This window comes from Anastrepha obliqua, chromosome 1 (genome assembly GCF_027943255.1).
Source record: "Anastrepha obliqua isolate idAnaObli1 chromosome 1, idAnaObli1_1.0, whole genome shotgun sequence".
NCBI classification, from domain to species: domain Eukaryota; kingdom Metazoa; phylum Arthropoda; class Insecta; order Diptera; family Tephritidae; genus Anastrepha; species Anastrepha obliqua.
The window spans coordinates 178,083,881-178,106,877 of NC_072892.1; positions in this window are offsets into that span (position 1 = coordinate 178,083,881).

Consider the following 22,997-nt stretch of genomic DNA (forward strand, 5'->3'; position numbering starts at 1 on the left):
TACATACATATACATACATATATATGCTCACTCAAGTAGGACAGAGTCAGATGTCGAACGTTGCCAAACGCGGGGGCCGATTGTGCTCTTTGTCGTTCGTTCCGCGCTCTCGCTTGCAGTTCAAGCACATTAGCTTACATTTGCTTGCGTACGGAATAGATTCGTATATTTGATATGTCCATATGACTTGTATGCATCTTTACATATAGATTTGTTCTTTTTGAAAATTGCGCGAAATTGTATATGTATATGCATGTTTATATACATATATTAGTATACAACATATCTTATAAGGTATATGGTAAATATTATTACCATACATTTTTTCCTTCATATACATATAATAAAAAAATTAATAATAATATAATAACATTAAAACAACAGGTATTATTAACAAATTTGGTTTTATTTTAAATTCTTCAAGTGAATCAAATTAATAATAATCAATAAGAAGGCATATGCAAATACAAATACGTGAATTTATATATGTACATATGCGGATATACATACATATATACGCTCACTTAGTAGGAGAGAGCAAGATGTCGAACGTTGCCGTTCGTTTGCTTTGTTTGCTTTGTCGTTCGTTCCGCGCTTTCGCTTGCAGTGAATTCAAGGTAACGGCAATGAGCAAGGTACCGACAAATGAGCAAGGTAACGACAAATGAGCAAGGTAACGACACATTTTTTCGTGCGTGCAGCCTGTTAAATCGAATTATTGTATAAGACGTTATCACGTCAAAACAAAAATTCGCGATACTTTTTGAGCACACCTCCTATTTCATAAAAAAAATCTTTAAGGCATTCTTGCTGAATTATGCACTGAAAAAGTACTGTGCAAAGTAATAGATTTAAAGTTATGGCGTACACCGACTTCAAATACATATAACAAGTTTTGGACACACAGTAACTGGAACTGGAGCGACGGACGCTCACATCCGCATAACTTCATAAATTTTTCTGTGACCGAAATATTATGTATTTATTAAAAACAAAAAAGGGTAAATACTTTACTCCTCACATATAAATGTACAAATATGGCTAAAATAGAAGATGAAAAAATTAAATAAAGAAATTAAGAAATATTGCCAAGTATATATAATTTTTCATGAGTAATTCTTCACTTCTTAAAAAGTATTTATCGTCAGTCGCAATGCCTCATCTATGCCTTTGCACTCAATTACTTTCTATAGCATCTCCACTGGCAACGAAAGCATCATTTGCCATGACTCGGCATAGTCTTGTCAATTAGCCTGTAAGAAACTGCGCTTTGTTATTAAAAATCGTACAAGGAATCCGACATAACAATTTGCCGAAATGCGAATCAAATAACACACAGTTTTACTTCTATTTCAAATATATATACATATATATGCCATGCATATGTATACTTGTATGTACAATAGGGCGCATCATTTTGCATGCAAAAAACATCGCTACTATTTGCCAACCGAAATTATAAAGTGTCTTTCGAAAGACCCGTCTAGATGTTATTTTAAATTAAAATAATTAGCTGAGCCTGTTATAGTATTAGTGGGAGCATGCATGTTCTTGAGTATGCTTTGCGGTCTTTAAGATTAACTGAACCTCTTCCATCATAAAGGGAGATTTTCACTGTGCTGGCCTTCTGTGAAAAATTAACCTTAATGTTCTAAGAAGAGAACTTCGAAATTCCTATCCTTTTTATAAAAGTCATAACACAACAAATTATGCCCAAAATGCGCCAATTGCGCGCGCTATTGAGTTCAACCAGATCTCTTCTCATATCGCGCTTGATTTTTCTTTGTCTAGTGATGTTTTGACTAACTCTCTTTCCTATTTAATTTGTGTAAGCAATCTGCAAGAATTCTTTATTCATGGACTTTAAATATATAAATAAATATTCACGGTGAGATATCGATGTTGAAAGTTGTTCAGCAACACTTTGCGCAGTAGCAGCAATATTTTCAACAGAATATCCAGTTCCTGGTCTGCCAGTACTTTCTTTATCCTCGATAGAGTCAGTTTCTTGAAATTTTTTCATCAACTTTTGAATTGTCGACTAATTCGGGCCATTACAAAATTCGGTTCCAAAATTTCGATTTTCATTAAAAAATTCACGCATTTTCAGTGTGTAGTTCTTAAAGATCGACCATTTTCATAATAAGTTTCAATAATTTTAACGCGCAGAAGCGTAGACGATGACAACATCCGATGAAGCGACGCCTGCAGTGTTTGGCTGAGTCATGTCGACCGTCCTGGATACAAATGCTCCGGCTCTGAAAGTATTCGATGCAGTACCAGCTGGTGGTAACAGAGGAAGAGGAAGGCCTCCTCAACATTGGAAAAATCAGATGGAGAAGGACCTGGCTTCACTTGGTGTTTCCAACTGGCACAGGTTGCGTGAGCTGGACAGATTTGAAAATAGTTTAAAAATATAATATTTTTATGCAGGCCTTTTAAACTTAAACTGTCTATCATCTGATGTAATTAAAGGTAAAGAAATAGTTTAAAAATCTTATTTTTTTACAAAAAACTTGATTTCTGGAGCTATTTTCAACTCGGCGTAGCTCACGTAAATTTTTATATTTTTCCGAGGTATTTTAGAGATAACCTTAAAATACATAAAATTGCATAATTCCAGTGGAAAATTCGCTAACTTTTCTTGAGGCACCCTAATGTACAAATGCAGGAGATATGATGCATGCACAGTATAAATATGATTGTGAGTACATATTTTTGGACAACAGCGATATTCTCAAATGCAGCAGTCAGTGCGCTAGCTTTTGTTGCCAAAAGTGGCGAATCAAGAAAAATGTGCAGTATGCGTGCAGCACTCAAAGGAAACATCAAATGTTAAGAAAGCCAATAATATGAAAGGCTATGATAAATTGCGGTCATTGGAAAAATTACAAGCCATTGAAATTGTATTCACGAGAGTAAAGGAAAGAGTAAAGGAAAAACATCCATTTATGATTTGATGGCCTATGAGGGAAAGTGTGCTCGTTTGTGGTATTCTGTTTACACCACTGCACTCATCTGCACTTTACTTCAATCAAGGAATCGCATAAATTTCATATATTTCAACCGCATTGCCAAAGGGACTGCTTAGATTTATTTTGATTTTATTTTATAAAAGTAAAAGTTAAATATGAACCGAACGTCGTTTGTGGATTGTTTAATTGTGTCTTGAACTCGCGGTTTGTTAACTGTCCGATACTTGAAATTGCACTAAGATCTGTTTAGCTGCCCTTGATTAGATCGATCGTAGGGTGTACATTAGAAACTCAGACAGTAGACCATTGCACTACACCCAGATAGATATCAGCAGAAAGAATAAAGATAGGAAAGATAAAAAGTGGGTGGTAAGACGGATAGATTAATTTGAGGACCCTCTTCCCCAAATCTCTTGATTCATTGATGAATTTTAAGAGATCCGGAAGAGGAAGCGTATGAACTTTATCCATACTCAGTATATCGCAACCCAATATCCTAAGTCTGATTCTGGGAAATGCAGGACATCTACAGAGAAAATGCTCTGCAGTGTCGTCATCTTCAAGACAGGATAGGCATATCGGGCTGTCCACGATCCCCACGACCCTTCACAAAGCGCTTGGCAATTCTACACGAGTTCAACTCAGACCGACGACCTCTGTAGGTAGACCTCATGAAGTCCTCAATCCATAGTTTAATCGATGCGGAATTGACACCGAGAAAGGGTTCAGGGCCTAGTGGCATACTTGTAGAGCCTTCATTTGCCAATTTATCAGCTAACTCGTTCCCTGCAATACCACAATATCCAGGCACCCAAATAAGACAAATTTTGTTGTGTTTTGCAACACTGTTCAATTTTGTCTTAAATCCAACGACTAACTTCGAAGAGCAGCGTGGGTTTGTAAGGGCTTTCAGTGCAGCTTGACTGCCACTACAAATTCTAATACTGATACTTCGCAACTTTTCCTCAATTAGCCAGTACGCCACATTTAAGATGGCATAGACTTCCGTAAGAAATACTGTGGCTAGGGAGTACTTAGTGTCTTCGTCTAAGTACCATCCAGATCCACTTCCATCATTGGTTTCGGATCCATGTAGAAAGTGTGCTGATATCCCATTAATAGGTTCTCTGGACTTAACCGTTGATCTCTATGTGGGATTAAAACATCATACTTCCTACCGAAGCTAACGACAGGCACCCGATTATCCACTGGCATCGAAAAGAGTGTGCACCGCTCCGACAACTGGTGGTATATCTGACAGGCCAGTGCTTACTTCATTTCCCCAGACTCCGTTTAACTTGAATCTGTAAGCCGCCTTCATTGCTTCCTTTCGAATTTGAAGATCTAGAGGTTGCAAGTTCAGAATGGCATTAAGGGCATCACCAGATGTCGTACTCATGGCACCTGTGATAGCCAAGCACACACTTCTCTGTAGTCTGTTTAGGGGTTTTACTCTGGAATTAACCATTGTGGCTTTCCACCAGACTACAGAGGCGTATGTAATAATGGGTCTAATAAGGCTGATATACAGCTAGTGTACTATCGCCGGTCTTTGAGCTTCACTGCCAGAAGACTTTTAGTGTTCGAGAAACCTTCTGTTCGACGTGTTTCTTCCATGTAAGTTTACTATCTAGGATTACTCCTAAATATTTAACCTCAGTTATTTCGTGGTTACAATGAAATAAATTTTGTGGTGAAATCCTTTCGTTCGCTAGATTTGTGAAGCAACCCTTTAAAGGTGATTGCTACAAAAAACAATTTTTTTCTAAATTATTGAAATTTTGTGGGGTTTTTTGTGCAAAACGAATATTATTTGCTTGTTATTTGTCTGTTGCTGTGCGTATGCATCAAGTAATCAGAAAAGTAATTCTGAGTCTTCCATTCGTCGCTGCAATTTGGGGCAAGCTTCACTGAGAGCAGGTATCCATCAACCCATTACTCGCTGTCCGCTGCAATTCTGTTCAAGGGGCTGCTTAAATTAAATTTACTGTTATTGCGGTTGTTAAGCCGTGACCTTCTTGAAGAATGTCACTTGCTGTCTAAGACAAACGAAATTGTTCTTCCATATCTATTTTTAAGTAAAGTTATTGAACTCTTAAAGCAAGCAGCACTTTCGCTTCTACGATTTGTTATTTGAGTTATTTTTGTACCCTGGTTATTTTTGGTTTTCCCCATTCACTTAAAGTGCACTACTAACAAGCAAATATATTCATATCCAGTCCTGTAGCTATGTAATTAAGTGTTTACTTGTGGCGCGTGCTCTCCTCCAATTGCTCGTACGCATTCCTTCGCCATTAGCAAAAGCTGTAATTTAAACGCCCAGCTGGCATCATTTAATTCCCTACTGAGCTCAGCCAACTGATTATCAACTTAGCAGAGTATCTGTAAATTTACTGTATGTACGCTTGTGCATACGTGCATAGCTGCGTATGCATAATAACTACTTATGTGCATAAGCTAGAGTGTGAGAACTGCGAGTTCTGCGAAATCAGCAAGCGGCGCGTTTTAAAAATTACTCAATATTAATTACATAGGACAGGGGCGTAAGTACGTAACTGACTGAGAATTATCGATGGCTTCCCTTGACTCAATCAGACGTTTGTTGACTTTACTTACTTATGTACATATGTATATGTGTATGAAATTTCCCATCTGTTTGCTTGGTATTCGCGTCTAACCGCTAATGACTCTTATTCTGCCATCCAAAGTAATTTTAGAAGCATACCTTTGGGAGTTGACTTTGTATTTGCTGTCGTAGGTGCCAATTGTGAATTGAAGTCACGCAATTATGAAATGTCTACACGTTTGAGAATGAACTTAATGTTTTTTTGATTAATTCTTAAAATTTGACAGCATTCAATAATTTGTGATTATCGTCCTAATACAAGAGGACGATTATTGGGATTTATTAATAAATTAGCAACATATACTTTATTATTAGCTCAGTCAACAAATTAAGAATTAAATGCATAAAAGTTAAGTAGATCGAGAAGTCCCAACTTTAGATATGTAAGAAACGATAATGAAACAATGCCGCGCCTTACAAAAAATTGCAGGTACGCAGTTTTATAACGCATTTTTATAAGTATACAAGCAAAGGTTACCCGGGTCCACCTTTTGACCTATATCTCGAGACCCCAGTCACGGAGCGGCGTGAAAAATACTCTGTACTAAAGCATTCACCAACAGCTTCAATTTGATATCCATATTGTACATACACATCCGAAGGTTACCCGGGTCCACGTTTTGACCTATATCTCGAGCCCTATTTCCAAAATAAAATATAATCCATGTAACTCGTGGATAATGTAGCTTTCGAATGGTGAAAGAATTTTTAAAATCGGTCCAGTAGTTTTTGAGCCTATTCATTACAAACAAACAAAGTTTTCCTCTTTATAATATTAGTATAGATATACATATATGTGTTATTTTTTTAATGGTATTAAGTAAAATACTGGCAGGAAATGCAATATGAAAATACATCGAGCATTCGTTCTAAAATAAATAAATAACCAAAAAATTACTAATTACATGTCGCTGTGCTATTATTATGGCCAACTCTGGTATGCATTTATCAGTATTGATCACCCAACGTTGGGTGCTTGGCCGAGCGCCTCCTGCAATTTGTAATATGCATTTTTATTTTATTATAATTTGAATTTTTTGCACAAATATAGGATTTTAGAGTTATTTAACGTCCTCGAACGGAGAATGAGCTTTATTTTGGTAGAATTACACTCGTAGATTTACGATTGCCTGCTAAAAGATGACCATTATTAAGAAAAATCTTTTACCTATCATTTGGTGTGGCATGCCCACTATGGATCTCGAACCCGTGCTTTACCGAATAGTAGTCGTGCCCAAACCCATTCAGCTATGGCGGTCACCTAAGTATAAACATTTTTTGAATTATATGCCATCCTATCAAAACTTTCGAATAGTAAACAAAAAAAAATATGTTCTACATAATTAAAATTTTGATTAAACAGCAGAGATGCTAAACAATTCTGAACACGTAGCATAATTTGGTTTTTCATAGAGAATAAAATAATAATTTTTACAGAAATAAAATAAAAATATTTGTCTGCACCCATGATTCGAAAATAAAAGGTTGTGTAAAGTTTGGCAACTGATTTCGGTTGCTCAATTACTAAGTTACCAAAGCCATTGATGCAATTTGGGAGTACCGGAAAAAGGGTCATACGTTTATTCCCTTTCTGAAAAGCTAGTAAAAATTGAAAAATGCCGATGTAAACCGTAGAATAATTTTATGTAATTTTATGAATGGTATTTAAATTCGAATAGTTTCGACTTAACTATTCCAGTGGATTTTCCACTTATATATTGAGAAAGCATGTGATGGAATCTATTTTAACGATTTCTGCATTTTTCGGTACGTTTTACAAATGCTTTGACAACGTAAGTTAACCTTAACCAAAAACCATAAGTTTCTCACAAAAAATATATTTTACCATTTTCAGAAAACTAATGCTAATCCACATACGAGTTTTGGATATTTCCTATGCCATATCGTCCTAAGCTCAGTGGATTGTTTTGGTTAGGTTTTGCAACTTTTTAATCTGCCCGTCAGAAAGCATTTGGTTGGCGTGGGAATTGAATATATCCAGTCTCACAAGTCGTTCTTTAAGATGGGCCAATTTTTTTTTAGATGCAACGCAAGATAAACTCTATATGATCTACATCCAAAATTCGTTGAAACAAAACTACAATTTTTAAATAAAAGAGAATCTGGTATATTTGCTTAGAAGTGTCAACTACTGGATGGGCCGTCACGGGCACATTCCAGCAAAGCAAAATTTCGATAGGCAACAATGGACAACTTTGCCCTCTTTCTATCTGGTCCGATCTCGAAATTAAGCCAATTAAGTTTATCGCATTTTATATTAAGCTCAGCTGTTTTAATTTTTGCTTGCCCCTCCCATTTCAGCTTGGAGTCTAGCTTCATGACCATGTACTTCGCGCTGCAAGCGGGTTGATATATAATTTTGTTGTTTTTAACCGATTTCCTTTCATTCAGTTTTATGTTCCACATTCTAGTACAATGCATTATTTTATCGATGTAGTTTTTCGCTTATTTCACCAACGGAGAGTACAGGGTTTGATTGAAAAGTAATGAGCCTCCCCGCGCGGAGCGTCTGCCAAGCGATCAACCGAACCGGCTGGTAGGGGAAAATGATTGTTGGACCTTCCCCTTCCACTAGAAACCGGTCCCAGTTCGCTGGTAACAGCGGTGCAGTCAACATCGCTCCGCACTTGAAAACTGTTTTAAAAGTGTGTTAGGATTTTGCAGTGGCGAAAATGCAGCGATCGTTTGAGCAACGTTACTCGATAAAATTTTGCGTACAGCTATACAAAACGAGTTCCGAAACCACAAGGAGTTTCTACCTCCAGGAAGCACTGTAAACGCGGCATTATACAAAGAAGTGCTCCTTCGGCTGAAAAACCGCGTCGCTCGGGTTCGGCCCGACCTCGTCAACAATTGGACCCTTCATCACGACAATGCGCCGGCGCACACCGCCTTCATCTCCACCTCTGCATTGACCAAGGTGGGGGTTCCCGTGCTTCCCCACCCTCCCTACAGCCCAGACCTGTCCGGAACGGAAACATCTGAAGTATGCTTATAACAAGTACAAAATAGGTCCAATAGGAGTATGCTGCTTTAAGGGACGCCTGCATAATTTTCTTTGGGTTTGGCCTTGTCTGTCCATGCTTTACTTGAAAATGCCGATCATTGATATAGGCTTCTACATAGTAGATCTGTAAATTGCATTGGAAGTATTGTTTTCAGTGTGCAGACTAGTCCTTCGTGCCGGACTTTATCGAACGCCTGTGCGACTTCGAAGAAAATAGCGGAGCAGACGCATTTTATGGTTTCATCATTTGAACCAAAAACTTCTAACACAATTTTTTTGTTTTGTCTTTAAGTGAGACAAATATTATATTTTTCTTCCTAAATCACATCTATTGAACAAAATGAAAACAGATTTTTGTGGAAATTACCTGTTCAATTTTTTCTGTTGGAAATAAAATTCAGTGAATAACAGAAAATCCAAACAGCAAAGATTTTTCTCAGACTAAAATAAGGAATGAAACACAGAAATCTTTACTGGGATAACGCAACACAGAAATTACCACTGGGACAACGCAACACATTAGCGGTGCAGTCACAGAGCAATAGCAGCGCACTGACTGCATTATAAAGGGTGATCAATCATGAGGTGCTTTTTTCAATAGTTAAAAAAAAACAAAAATGTAAATTATATTCAAAACCTTTATTTATCATTTGAAAGGACATTTTTTGACATTTACTTTTTGATTATGACTTCATTCAAATGTTGGCCGCAACTCCGCTTAAGGTGCTCCATTCTGAAGGTCCAATTTTCAATCACTCGTTCGAGCATTTGGACTGGTATGTCGTGAATAACACGCGTAATGTTGGCTTCCAGAGCTTCAATCGTAGCTGGTTTATCAGCATAGACCTTGGACTTCACGAATCCCCAAACAAAAAAGTCCAAAGGTGTGATATCACAAGATCTTGGTGGCCAACTCACAGGTCCTAAACGTGAAATCAGCTGCTCTCCGAAATGACTTCTCAATAAAGTCATTGTTTCACGAGCTGTATGGCAAGTGGCTCCGTCTTGTTGAAACCAAATGTCGTAGAGATCATTAGATTCAATTTCAGGTAGCAAAAAGTCCGATATCATGGTGCGGTAGCGAGCACCATTCACACTTACGTTGCGGCCATCATCATTTTTGAAAAAATTTTGCTCGAAAACAGCGGATCTTCTTCAATCTTTTCAAGAGCTCAATCAGCAAAACGGTGACGTGCAGGAAGGTCATTTGGCTTTAGTTCTTGTACGAGCTGTATTTTGTATGCTTTTAAATGAAGATCCTTCCGTAAAATTGACCAAGTTGTTCCATACGACAGTCCAAGTTGCTGAGAACGGTGCCGAATCGATTCATCGCGGTTTTCACGTACACTCTCTGCTACTGCCGCTATATTCTCAATGCTTCTTGCTGGACGTGATCTATTCGGTCGAGAATTATCCACCAATGAATATTCGGATTCAAATTTGTTGATGGTATGTCGAATAGTGTTTAAGGCAGGCCGATTATGTTGACCATAATGCGGTCTAAGCGCACGAAAAACATTTGTCACACAACGCTGATTTTCATAATACAGTTGAACAATTTGTAGACGTTGTTGCGGTGTGCGTCTTTCCATGATGAAATGCCAAACGCTGTTCAACAAATCCACGATGACAGTTTGCCACAACTCGCGCGCGATCTGTAAAAAAAACGCAAATGAAAAAAACTCCTCTTAATTGATCACCCGTTACTTATCGGTAGATCAGTTTCTTTGTTCGGTTAGATGTCCTGCTAATCAGAAGCCATTACAAAAGTGCGTGCATAAAATATGTAATTTCGGTACGACAAAACATCACGCCACCACTCGCAGTAAGCTGCAGCGAAAAACTCACACCACCATATATCACGTTTTGCTTTTCATTTTCATCACTCACCACTCTTTGCCATTGCCTATCTACTTCTAAAGGGTTTTTAAGACATTTCATTCTTCGCTTAACCGCGCAACGCACATGTCCTTTTAATTACACTTAATTATAAAGATTTTGATAACTTACAAATAAAGCGAAATACATTGCTAATAAATTTCCTAATATTCAGAACTAGAAAAATACTTCTAGATCAAACAATAAGTTTTATTATAAATTCTTGTTTTTCAGTGAGTATTTCAATATTTCTCTTATAATTTTCGATATTTTAAAAAGCTGTGAAAAGCTCAAGCGATAGATCTGTATTTGAAGATGAAAAGTCAAGCATAAGATATCTCACAATCTTGTTTCTAAATAAAATACACTGACAAAAAAGTCGATTTGTCATCAAACGATTGAAGGAAGGCACTAAAAAGCAAACACGTAAATGCAAAACCTTAACTTAAGCGTTTTCAGGCACTCAAAATCATATCACTGATAGTGTTCTCAAGTAAAATGGCCACCAAGCGGTGTTCCTCTCACATTTTTAATAATATTTCTTTGGAAAATTGTCATTTTGCCAAAGTTTTTCATACTGAACACTGAAATAATTTATCACTCAAATTGTCGACTTAAAAATGTAATGCATGCTGGTATTTGCATATCAATTTTCAACTATAATCGCACGTATTTGCTTAAGTGCTTAGTGTCGCTAGCAGCAACAACTCATGAACTAACTTTTCTACACTGCAACTTGAAACAAGGAGTATCATAACTGCAATCAATCTCCATGCTGACGCCAAAAGCAATACATTAAACAAATATGTGCATTTATACACACACACACACACACACACATACGTACATACGGGTATTTGATAAACGCTTTAAAGCAGATGCAAGCTGGCAATAAACCAATGCTATCTTATTTATGAATGTGTGTGCGTGTGTGTGTTATTTAAATAAAAGTTTTTCGCGACTCAAGCGCTGCAAGGAAAAATTATCCATCATATCTTGCACAGAGAAAATATTAGTCTTGTTCATAAACTGCAGCTACTCATGGGTAAATACATGCAAAAATATACCCTGTAGGAAAAACTGTGTGTGCCGCACTCGAGCCATTTAGTGCAATTGTATTTTTGTGTTAAGAAACGAGTGTTTTTATTTATTTATTTTTGATTATCTAATCTGAGTAAAGAAATTTAAAACAAGGAAATTGTCTGCGTTTGAGACAGTGCCCAGTTATAATAGAAGTCAGTGTGCTAAGCATAGCTTTAGGCACTGGCCTTTTACAAAAAGAAGTATCTTATATAATTGTACTATATGTTCTGCTGAAGAGTTCTAGATCTGTCTTCTCCGAATTCACTCCCAAGCCTCGATTGCTTAATCAAGGGGACAGTTTGTTGAGCGATCTTTGTAGAAAATCACATAACGTTAATAGGTTGAGATTGATATTATATCATCAGTGTATGCCGATGTCTTTCCTCCAATATCTTCAAGTTCCAGCAGAAGACTATTGACCATCAAACTTCACTGCAGGGGCGTACCCTTGACCAGAAATGTCTTAACAGGCCCGATTCTACATTTATCGTCTATCCGATTACCTCTAGGGATTTTAACGAAAAAGATGGTAGGCCAATCGGTCTGAAGTCCTTCGGTCTCGTATGTGTGACTTTGACCTTTGTGAATAAAAAGTACTTTTACTTCAGTTTACTTCTTGAGAATGCAATTAAGCTGAATAGTCGCCTCAAAAATCAACACAAGCTTAGGTGCAATCATATCTCCAGGGTGTTCTTTTAAGAGCTTGAGAACAATAACACAAAACATAAATATTGTTGGAATGAATTTCTCATGGCTACCCTCTATTCGATCAGTCCAATTTTTGACTACTTTTTCCAATAAATCCGAGTAATAAACCTTAATGAGCTCAATCAGCAAAAATGCAACGCAAACGATGGTCATTTGGATTCTATTCCTGGACGAGCTTTTCTAGGCACGTAAGCCAAGATCGGCCACCATAGCCGAATGGGTTGCTACTACCATTCGGAATTCAGAGAGAACGTAGGTTCAAATCTTGGAGAAACACCAGAATGAAGAAAAACATTTTTCTAAAAGTGGTCGCGCTTCGACAGTCAATGGCAAACCTCCGAGTGTATTTCTACCATGAAAAATCTCCTCATAAAAATATCTGCCGTTCGGAGTCGGCTTGAAACTGTAGGTCCCTCCATTTGTAGAACGACATCAAGACGCACTCCAGAAACAAAATGAGTAGCTTGGCCTATCGTAAAATTTTCCAGATAATCAAAACAGAAATACCAACAAGTTCAGTACGACCACGAATCAACGTTTCGATGTCTCCTTCAACATTTCGCTGTGGGAACTTCCCGAAGAGATTTAATTTTTTTTTTTAAATCCACAACTTGGAAGCGTTGTTCTAGTGTTAAAGAAGTCATAGTAAGTTGCCAAACCTTACTGAACAGAAATGTGAAAAAAGTTTGCCATTCCAAGCCCCCAAACCTTAGTTACCGATATCGATAGTTCGCCTGCAGCTAAAAAGCACCCAATACAAAAATGCTACTCAACACAAACAAATGCTAATAATAATGAAATATGATATCTTGAGGAGCAACTCTGACGAAGAGAGTAATAGTCCAGGAGTCTGATCTTTTTTTTAGGAGGATTATGAAAGAAAGAAGTGAATCAGCTCAAGGAGGAAAATCAGTGAAGGTTTGGGCGTGTCTGTGAAATGAGTCCAGGACGGAAAATGCTTCTGCGTCAGACAGAATGGGTAATCTGGCTTGCTAAGATACACTTTTTGAATGCTTTCTTCCGTTTATAGGACTTTCCAAAGCTGAACAAATCATATTTCGAAGGGCGATGCACGGGTTTATACGGCAAAGTCTACAAAAAAGTTTTTTAAGGACTTTACTATCGCAGTTTCATTAAAGCCAGACTTGAGCACCTATACAAAACTTTCGAAAAATCGTGACAATACAAATTTTCGATTTGGGCAATACATCCATTAAAAATTTCGAGGACCAGCAGCGCGAGGAAAAAAATTCCTACTGACACTATTATTACCCGGTGGTCTAGAGCTCAAAAATTAAAGGTACTTTTTGAATTCTTTTTACAATATAAAAAATGAAAAACGATATTTAAAATTTTTAAGTTTTTTATTTAACTTCTTTTAAATACGAAAATGAAAAAAAAAATTTTCTTTCATCACTGGTCACTCCGAGAGACGATGCGCAACTGTTTTTTTTCTTTTTAGTACGATTGTTTTCTCTTTCTCTTATTTGTAGAACAAAAGAAATAGCACAATCCCTGCTTTTAACAGTTTAAACCAAAACTAAGAACCATGCATTCCAGAAATTTGTATCATCACCTCGCACAATCGCTTAATATGATTCTCAAAGGGTTATCTAAAAACGTCAAGCTTTGTCTACAGGGCATGCAGCTATTAATATCTCAGTGAGCGCATACATGTGTGTGTATGTAGTAGTAGTAGTAGAATATAGTGCTCAAAAATAGAATGTCCTTGAAGTGTATACCATGCGGATGTGGTTGTCACTTTGCCAAAATGAACGAACAGAACGCAAACCCAAACCGCAAATGATGCTTGGATGTATCACAATTAGGTGGCCACATTTATCTATCTGCTGTTTCACTTCCAAATGTAAACGATACGTGTAAGGACACACAAAGTTTCAAACACTCGCATAACTCACGTACCACAAACATGCACTCACACACACATACACACACGTAGGTGAATGATAAAGAACTGTTTTGGCAACATACAAAATGTAAGAGTTTGCCGCATTTCATTATTATTAGTGCTGTTGCAGTTGTTGTTTAAGCCAAAGCCGCAAATGACATAATGAGAAGTACCACCACACAGAAGAACCGCACACAGTCGCATGTGACTCGAGTTTGATTGTGTGAGTGCGCTACATATTTCGAACGCCTTTCCGGCCTTGCCTTTAGCGTAATGGTCACCACAATGCACACCCACACACACACAAACAAACATATGAGCGTAAGTGTGTGGGAAATAGTTGAAAAGCAAGGACTTGCCGGGATTAAAATAAATTCTTGCTGCATTGCAAGCACCAGAATGCTGACAAAATTAAGAATTTGCTCATATGTATGTGCACCATTCCTACATCTACGTATCTATGTATGTGTGCCAGCATGCAGGGGCGGGCGTATGTGCAATATCAGCGCCTGCAGCTGAGTGTGATAATGACCATGATGAGTGTGATTTTTGCTTATGCAAATTCGAGTGCGGCTACACTCACGCCTTATGCTAACTTTCTTGCTGCTCTCGCCTCTTACTCTCTCCCCGCCGCTCCACTTTCTCTTTGTACTCTAATCCCTGCAGTATTCCCTTCGCTTTTTACTGTTTAGCTTTAGCTGATGCTTTATTTACAGACTGTCTTTGTTTGTTACATTCACTTGAGTGTGTTTGTGTATGAGTGCCATTGTCGTTGGTTGACAAGCGTTAAAAATTGCTATTACTTACACACACTCACGAGCACAACTGAGTGTGGAAATGTAGAGAAATTTTGTGGTGAATCTTAAATGACGAATGAGGCTACGAAAATTGTTCTGCAGTTGAATGATTTTTTTTTCTTTTTCGTTTTTTATTTTTTTGACAGACATGTCTTTGTGATGCTGCAGTTATGTTTTTTGATAGCTGAATTCGCAGTAGATGTTTGGTTAGCCACTTACGCATATTTAAAGTGAAGGATTAAGTAAAAGTTGATTTTTCATTTTATAGAAATTTCGCTATCCATGAGGCAACTTTCATATTTTGAATTTAAAAAAATGTAATTAATAAAAAAACTTTAATTTGAATTTAATAAAATTTAATTTGAAATTAAAAATCTTTAATGTTAAGTTAAAAACCTATATATTGGTTTTCTCATTTTGGTCCATACAGTTAGTAACAGAAGTAAGTATACACCGGATACGTTTTCAATTTTTCCTTAATCGATTCCTTCAAACAACCTAAGTTATAACAAGATGTTGTTTTATTTACATGAATGAAATATAAAAATCATATTTAACCCAAATAATGACAAAATTTTAAAAAGGAACAAAATTAGAGCTTTTTATATTAAACTTTATAAAAATGCATGTCTCAAAAGTAAGTATACAGTTCATCATATTATTAATTTGTGAAATCAAAAACATAATTAAAATCAAATCCTAGTATTTGGTAGGATGACCATTAGACTTTACAATCGCTTTAAGTTGTGATGGCATTGATTTCACCAAGTTTTCAGTTACAGCTGGTGGTATTTTATTCCATTCCTCTTGAAGGACGTTTTTCAATTGTTCCTTATTTCTAATCGGATTTTCACGTATTAGCCGCTTTAAACGTTCCTATAAATGTTCGATTGGGTTGGTATCCGGGGACTGTGGTGGTGTTTTCAGTTGTTTTCGCACATTGTATAACAGCCACTCTCGTACAATATTGGATGTGTGCTTCGGGTCATTATCCTGTTGGAAGACAAACGTTGCTCCAAGGTCCAATTTCGTAGCGCTTTCTTTTAAAATATTTTTCAAAATATTTAAATAACCATATCGGTCCATAATATTTTCGATAAAAACCATGTTTCCAACCCCGTTTGCAGCCATACATCCCCAAACCATAACAGAGCCCCCTCCATGCTTCACAGTGCCAGTCATATTGTTTGGATCCAATTCCGCGTTAACTTTTCTCCAAACTTTTTCACGGCTATTAGATCCACAGATACTGAACTTACACTCATCAGAAAATATGACTTGCTTCCAAAACGTTTGATCATATTTTTCATGATCTTTTGCGAATGAAATCCGTTTACTCCGATTGACACTACTCACGAAGGACTTTTTCCTAACACTGCACCCATGATAACCAGCACTATGCAAAAACCCGGCGAATAGTTTGGGTGCTTAATTGTTTTCCAGTCTCATTTTCAACTTCAGATTTCAATTTGGGGGCACTTATTTTGGGGTTTGTCCTGATTTTCTGTACGACTAAGCTTTTTTCTCTGGGACTTAAGAGCGGCGGACGCCCACAACGCTCTTCCCACTAATACTTCCCGCACTTTTATATTTATTCATAAACTATTGAACTGTAGCAAAACTCCTATTTATCAAACAACCGATTTCTCGCAATGATTTATGTTCCTTGTGATATTTTATAATCAGTTTTTTTAAATCATCAGAAAGCTCTTTTCCTCTTGGTGCCATTACTAAAAATGTCACAAAAATTAATACAAAACGTATTTCCCTAAATTTTTATACTCACTTTGATTATTCCCCTTTAATAGTTTTAACTTTTTTAATCAATGCGTAAAAATAAATGTTATGCCAACTGAACAATCATTTGCTGTATACTACAATAACTTTTGTGACATAAATTTCACTGGCATCAAAGACAAAGCAAAGGGTGGATAACGGTACCTAAAGCTTACAGCTAAATTAAGGCGCATATGAAAGCTTATCCCTGTACACAATTGCCAAGTGTAAAATAGTTTGATTACACATTAAGGAAAGCGTTAGCGTCAAACAATTCCATAAATCAGGCTCCTGTACACTTATTTATGTTACTAACTGTATGTCAAATACCACCCCTTCTGTCGGAGTTAACATTTCTGCGAGGAAGTTATTTCCGTCAAATCAGTTCATGTTTCATTGAAATCAGTCGATGCGTACACTCAAAAAAGAGGTTTAAAATGTTTAAAGTGGCGTATTTATTTAATGAATTTCACACCTCTCATATGCACCCGACTAAAGAACGATTACAAGAGGCTGCACATAAGTTATAGCAGCATACGAGCTACGCTCACAACAAAATGTGACTCCTGTCACTAGCAATTCGCTGGCAAATATTTGATTGAGAGTCACGTATTTTACTCACCAGTCGACACTCTGTACTCACACACAAACGCACTCAATCATCTCATTGTGTCGCTGACAAACTTTTTGCATTGCACTTGCACGTGGGTTATCACGTGTCACCTGCAAATCGCCCGCATTTTGTGCCATCCGATGCGAAAATTTACTTTTGTACTTAAACACGCGTGCATGTATGTGTGCGTCCATGGTTAAACGCTTTTGAGTGGTTATGCAAAACGGTGCGCTGTAATTTACCTTTGAGCTCAACACTTTCAACGTAACTCGGTTTTTTGGAAAAGTTTTTCTGCCATCTCTGCCAGTCGACAGTTCATCATCTGTTTACAAAACCCAGCGAAACACTCTAGCCACGGGCTGTTAATCTGCGGCAAATGGATTTTGGTTGTACGTGTAACGTACCAGTGCACTGTGTAGCTCATTAGAGTACTTTGGAGGTGGTCGCAGCTGTATGGCGTAATCTGAACAGCTTTATGGGCAACAGAGCCACAGCCAGTGGGACACTCGTATTGTCTTTTCTGTCTGCTTCTGTCGCCTTTGCTTTCGACTACTGTTGGCGACTCTTAGCGCTACCTGTGCGCGTTAACGTATTTTAATTTAATTTATTCCCCTACTTGTTTTCCCCACTTAACATAACACTCGTTTCCTTTTACTCTTTTTACTCTTAAAATGGCTTTACAGCTGCGAAGGCTTTTCTCTCTACTGCCGCCGCCATTTCAATTGCAGTCAATGCTAAGAGGTTTATGGGCCAAAATTTCTCCGCCCATTTGTGGTGTGCGTCTTAGTGTTGTACTACAAATGGAAATACCTATAAGTTTCTACTACCTCCGAGCAGCAAATGGTTTTTAGTAGACGCGAGCATTAATAGGCGCTTAATCAGAGAAAAAAATTTGCAATGCTTTTGTTTCGCAGTGTCGATCGAACACAGGCTTTAAGTTTGTATGTTAAACGCAAACTCACTAAGTCCCTTTTCTCAATCCAAAGTTTTCCTTTTATTGTCGTGTTTTTAATGTTGTATGTTTTTAATTTCGTATTAACAATGAAAAAATATCTCATTGCTCTGCATTACCCTTGAAGCCCGCTCAAGTGTTATCGTTTGCTCATCTTTTTCTTATAATGCAGGAATTTTATTTTTTGTTTGTATTTGTTTTTCGGACCTTTCCATTCGCTACACTTTGTCTTGCTTACTGTTGTTACTCGCTTCGCTGCTGCTGAGCGTTGAGCTGTTAAGCAGTTGAGCTGCTCAGCTATTGAATATGAAAAATGAGCTCATGTCAGTAGTGATTTTCGTTGGGCTTTCATTAAAACGTTGCTGATTTTAAGCGTTTACCCACCCTTTTCTGCGCTTGCCTCCGAACATCTTCACCTCTTACTGCTGCCTCATTTGCCTGCATACAGTGGAGAGTATTTTCGTAATTAAAATTTTGGTGGGATTTCATTCCAAGACACTTAACTTTTTTTTCCTTCCTCATTTCCTTCTTCAGCCGTTTGTGATTTCGCTTTGACCTTCATACTATTTGTTGTTGTTAAGTTGTACATTAACTTTGATTGTTATTGCCGTTTTTGCAGATTATTGTCGATGCTCGAAGGAGACATATTGGCGTATGCTTACTTGTAATTACTCTTGATGAGTAATGTCAGCTGTGTCATTGATTGTGTTTTTCTTCTGTGGAACTGTTGAATCCTCATTATAAATATATTTCCATTAAAATGTCTGACAGCAATGAAGCAATATTTGACGATATTCACTTTCAAACACTCATTAATCATTATTTTCATTCTCATTCCCACTATGCGAGGGAGTTTCCAAAAAAGGGCCTGTCTTGGTACTTTCAGTTTATTTCTCTTAAGAATATTCTGATGAGCAGATTTTGATTCATTGTTTCTTCGCATTCATTTTTTAACAAATATTGTAAACTTTGAATACCAGGGTTTCTGCTTGAAGTGAATCATATACTTCGAAAGCTTGATTCAGGATTTTCATGTATTTTCGTTCATTTACTACCTAAAATGTAAGATTATTTCACTAAGACTTTGAAAAAATGTGGCTGGATGGTAGGTAGGTTAAATGGTTGAAGTGCCCCGGCACTCCTCAAGTAGCACTAAAGCGCGGTTTTCATACCATTATGAGACCTCCAACAGGCAGGTATCTACAGCCAACCAGAGCTGTTGATATAATGGAGCTGTTGATATAATTGGATTTAGGTTCTTGTTCTAGTTCTAGTCTTCTAGCTGCCAAGCCCGGACCAAGGGCCTCATAGCTTCTGCAATGGGGGTTAAATGGTAACCCTAGCTTTTCCGCCTGTTTGCCGATCGTCCAGTGACCGATAAACACAGTTACGAATTTGGAAATTGTATGGCGAGGAGTCCAAAGGACTTTCTGAGTTCTTCGTCCATTTTCCTGAGGTTAAAGGGTTTTTGAAATATCATACGAAGCAATCGAGCTCCATCTTTTCTGCGTTTTCCTGAGAAATAATTTGGGTAGGAGGTGTCATTTCCCCCCTGTGTTTCTATGTCCTGGAACCTAGATTAGAGAAATGTTACCTGCACAACCAAGAGATTTGATCCCTTCTTTACAGAAGTAGACCAGCTTGGATCTGCACCATGGCGTCGTCAGAACCTTAATCGCGGCTTGACTATCGGAGAAAATGTTAATATCACCCTCGCTCCCGCGTTCCTTAAGCATGTTGCATGCCTGCAAGATCGCAAAGACTTCTGCCTGAAAAAGACTGGCAGTGTTCGGCAATTTAAAGGAGATAGATAAAGTGGCTGGTTTAGAGAAAACCCCTGCTCCGAGTCCCAATTCTATCTTGGAGCCGTCAGTGAAGACAGACGTGCAAGCGTCGGTGCAGATTTTTCCCTCGATCCAATCCTGCCTATTTGGAAAAATTGCTGTAGCACGACACTCAAACTTTAGTTTTCGGATAGAGAGATCTGTTCGAAGTTTGGACTAATACGACGTTAACTGCCCGAAAATGCTACCATGTCCCTTGAGAGAGGGAGAGATTGTCTCCAGAGGCAAATCTCCTTTAACCTGATTGCACTTGAGCTGCGATAGAAATGACGGAAAAGTCGATGGGAAGTAAGTGCAAAGCGACATTCAGGGCAGCACTGGGGCAAGTTTTACGTGCACGCAGTCCTTTGCACCCTCCCCAGTTTAGTGATATTATAGCCCTTCCGAAGAGCTTCTCACCAAACCAGGCATCCATACGTTAAAATTGGCAAAACCACTGGCTGTACATCCACAGCACGACCTGTGGCTTGAGTCCGCATTTTTCACCAAACATAGATTTGCAGGAGTAGAAGGCTATAATGGCCTTGTTTACCCGATTTTCAATGTGTAGCTTCCAATGGAGTTTGGAGTCAAGTATCACTCCAAGATACCTAACTTCCGATGAGAGCGGGAGAACGTGGTTGTTTAATTTAGGATATCGAAAGGGTGGAGGTTTATATTTTCTGCTAAATAGTACCAGCTCCGTTTTGTCAGAGTTGATTTGGAGGCCACAAGGGGGAACCTAGCGACTGAGTACAGCCATTGACTTTTCCAAAATCTGAGCCATGACTGAGGGAAACGGTCCCGATACCATCAGGACCAAATCCTCGGCGTATGCACCTTAACCCCACCCTTATTTAGCATTATCAGAACTTCGTCAATTACAACTAGCCAAAGTAGGGGCGAAATGATACCTAAGTGAATTGTTTGCCTTCCAGATATTTTTCCATAGTCCCTACGACCTCGTGTAAGACTAATTCCGTAGATTTCCCTTTCAGGTAAGCGTGTTGTGCTGGAGATAATTTGGATTCAATGTGCTATCGTATATGATAATCAATCAATCTTTCAACCACTTTTAGGATAAATGAGCCCTGGCCGAGTCGTGACCCCTCCTCCCTGCCTTGGGTATGAAAACAACCCTCGTTTTCTTCGAGTTGGTGGGAACGTGATTAAGAGTGATACACGCCAAGTAGATTTCTTGCAGGACAGGAACCACCGAGGTACTTGTTTTCTCAAGCATCACATGCAAAATATCGTAAGAACCAGGTGATTTAAAAGAAGAAAAACTATTTATTGCCCACGTTATTCTGTCAATTGACAGAATAGATTCCAGGGAAACATCGAGTATCCCTACCTGTCGACTTGTGTCGACAATATCACGTAGGGTAATAGAATTTTCCGGAAAGTGGTTATTCACCAGAATAGGTAGGTATTGCGTACAATTAATTTTCTTGGAGCTATCTACTATATATAGGAACATTGTCGTGAATTCAGAATAGACGCTATATCTGACGCCGACTCTTATGAGCAATTGAAAGTTTCAAAATCTTTAAATCACCGAAACCAGATGGTATTTATCCAGTGGAACTGCAGAAAGTCGTTGGGTACCTAACACAAGAGCTACTAGCAATCTTCAGAGGTTGCTTTTTCCCCGGTCATATGCCTCTTAAGAGGAGACAAGCTAAAATTGCATTCATTCCAAAAGCTGAAAAGCCACATGCTGAACCAAAAAACTTAAGACCGATATCTATTTATTCTTTCCTCCTTAAGACTTTGCATAGGTTGATGGAATTTCGCTAAAACCTAACTATAGATAAAAATCTTATCTCTACAGTACAAAATGTCTCTACAAAAGGGAAATCGGTAGAGACAGCTCTACATAACGTTCATTACATGGCAAAGAGTTCATTGCACAAGCAGGAATTTACTTTAGCTGCTTTTCTTGTTATTGAAGGATCCTTTAACAATGTTGAAGGGGAAGCAATCACTGCACCACTCACTGATCTTGGGGTAGAACTGGGCTTGGTAGGCTTCATTGGCAAAATTCTAAAGAGCAGCATCATTGAAGCTAATATAGGAGAATCGATACTGAGGAGACTGGTGAGTATAGGTACACGGCAAGGCGGAGTCCTCTCACCATTTTTAATGGAATGCAGTTGTGAATAAAGTTCTGTTAATACTAGAATCTGTAGATTGTATTGTGAGAGCTTACGCCGATGTTGTTATTGCGGTCTCTGGAAAATTTGTATCTACGACTTAATACAAATTCCTCCAGATATACTTTCTAGATGGGTAGAAAAGTGTGGTCTAGATGGAAACCCAGGCAAAACACAGCTCATTTTTTTCACTAGCAAACAAAGAATCAGTCAGTCAAGTCCAATTATGCTTACGGAGAAAGCTCATGTAAATCCGGAAGAAACCTAGTACTTAGGACTAATCATAGATAGGAAATTGGTTTAAAAGTGAAATATCTTAGAAAGAGTTATTAAAGCGAACCTAGCTTGTTATGCCTGTAAGAGAGTTTTAGGTAAAAACTGGGGAATTAAACCTAAAGTAGCTCATTGGCTTTATACTGCTGTCGTCAGACCGATTTTTCTGTATGGAAACGTTGTCTGGTGGTGTGCTATGCAGGAAAAGGTCTATTCGAATTTATTGAGTAAGGCGCAGAGATCAGCGGAAGTAGCAATATGTGGCGTCATGAAAACTGCGCCATCTATGGACATTTGGACATCATCTCTTGATCTCTTCTGCGAATATTCAGCGACCTTTTTCACTTTAAGACTCAGATCGACATCACAATGGTAGACTGTAACACATGGACATTCAACC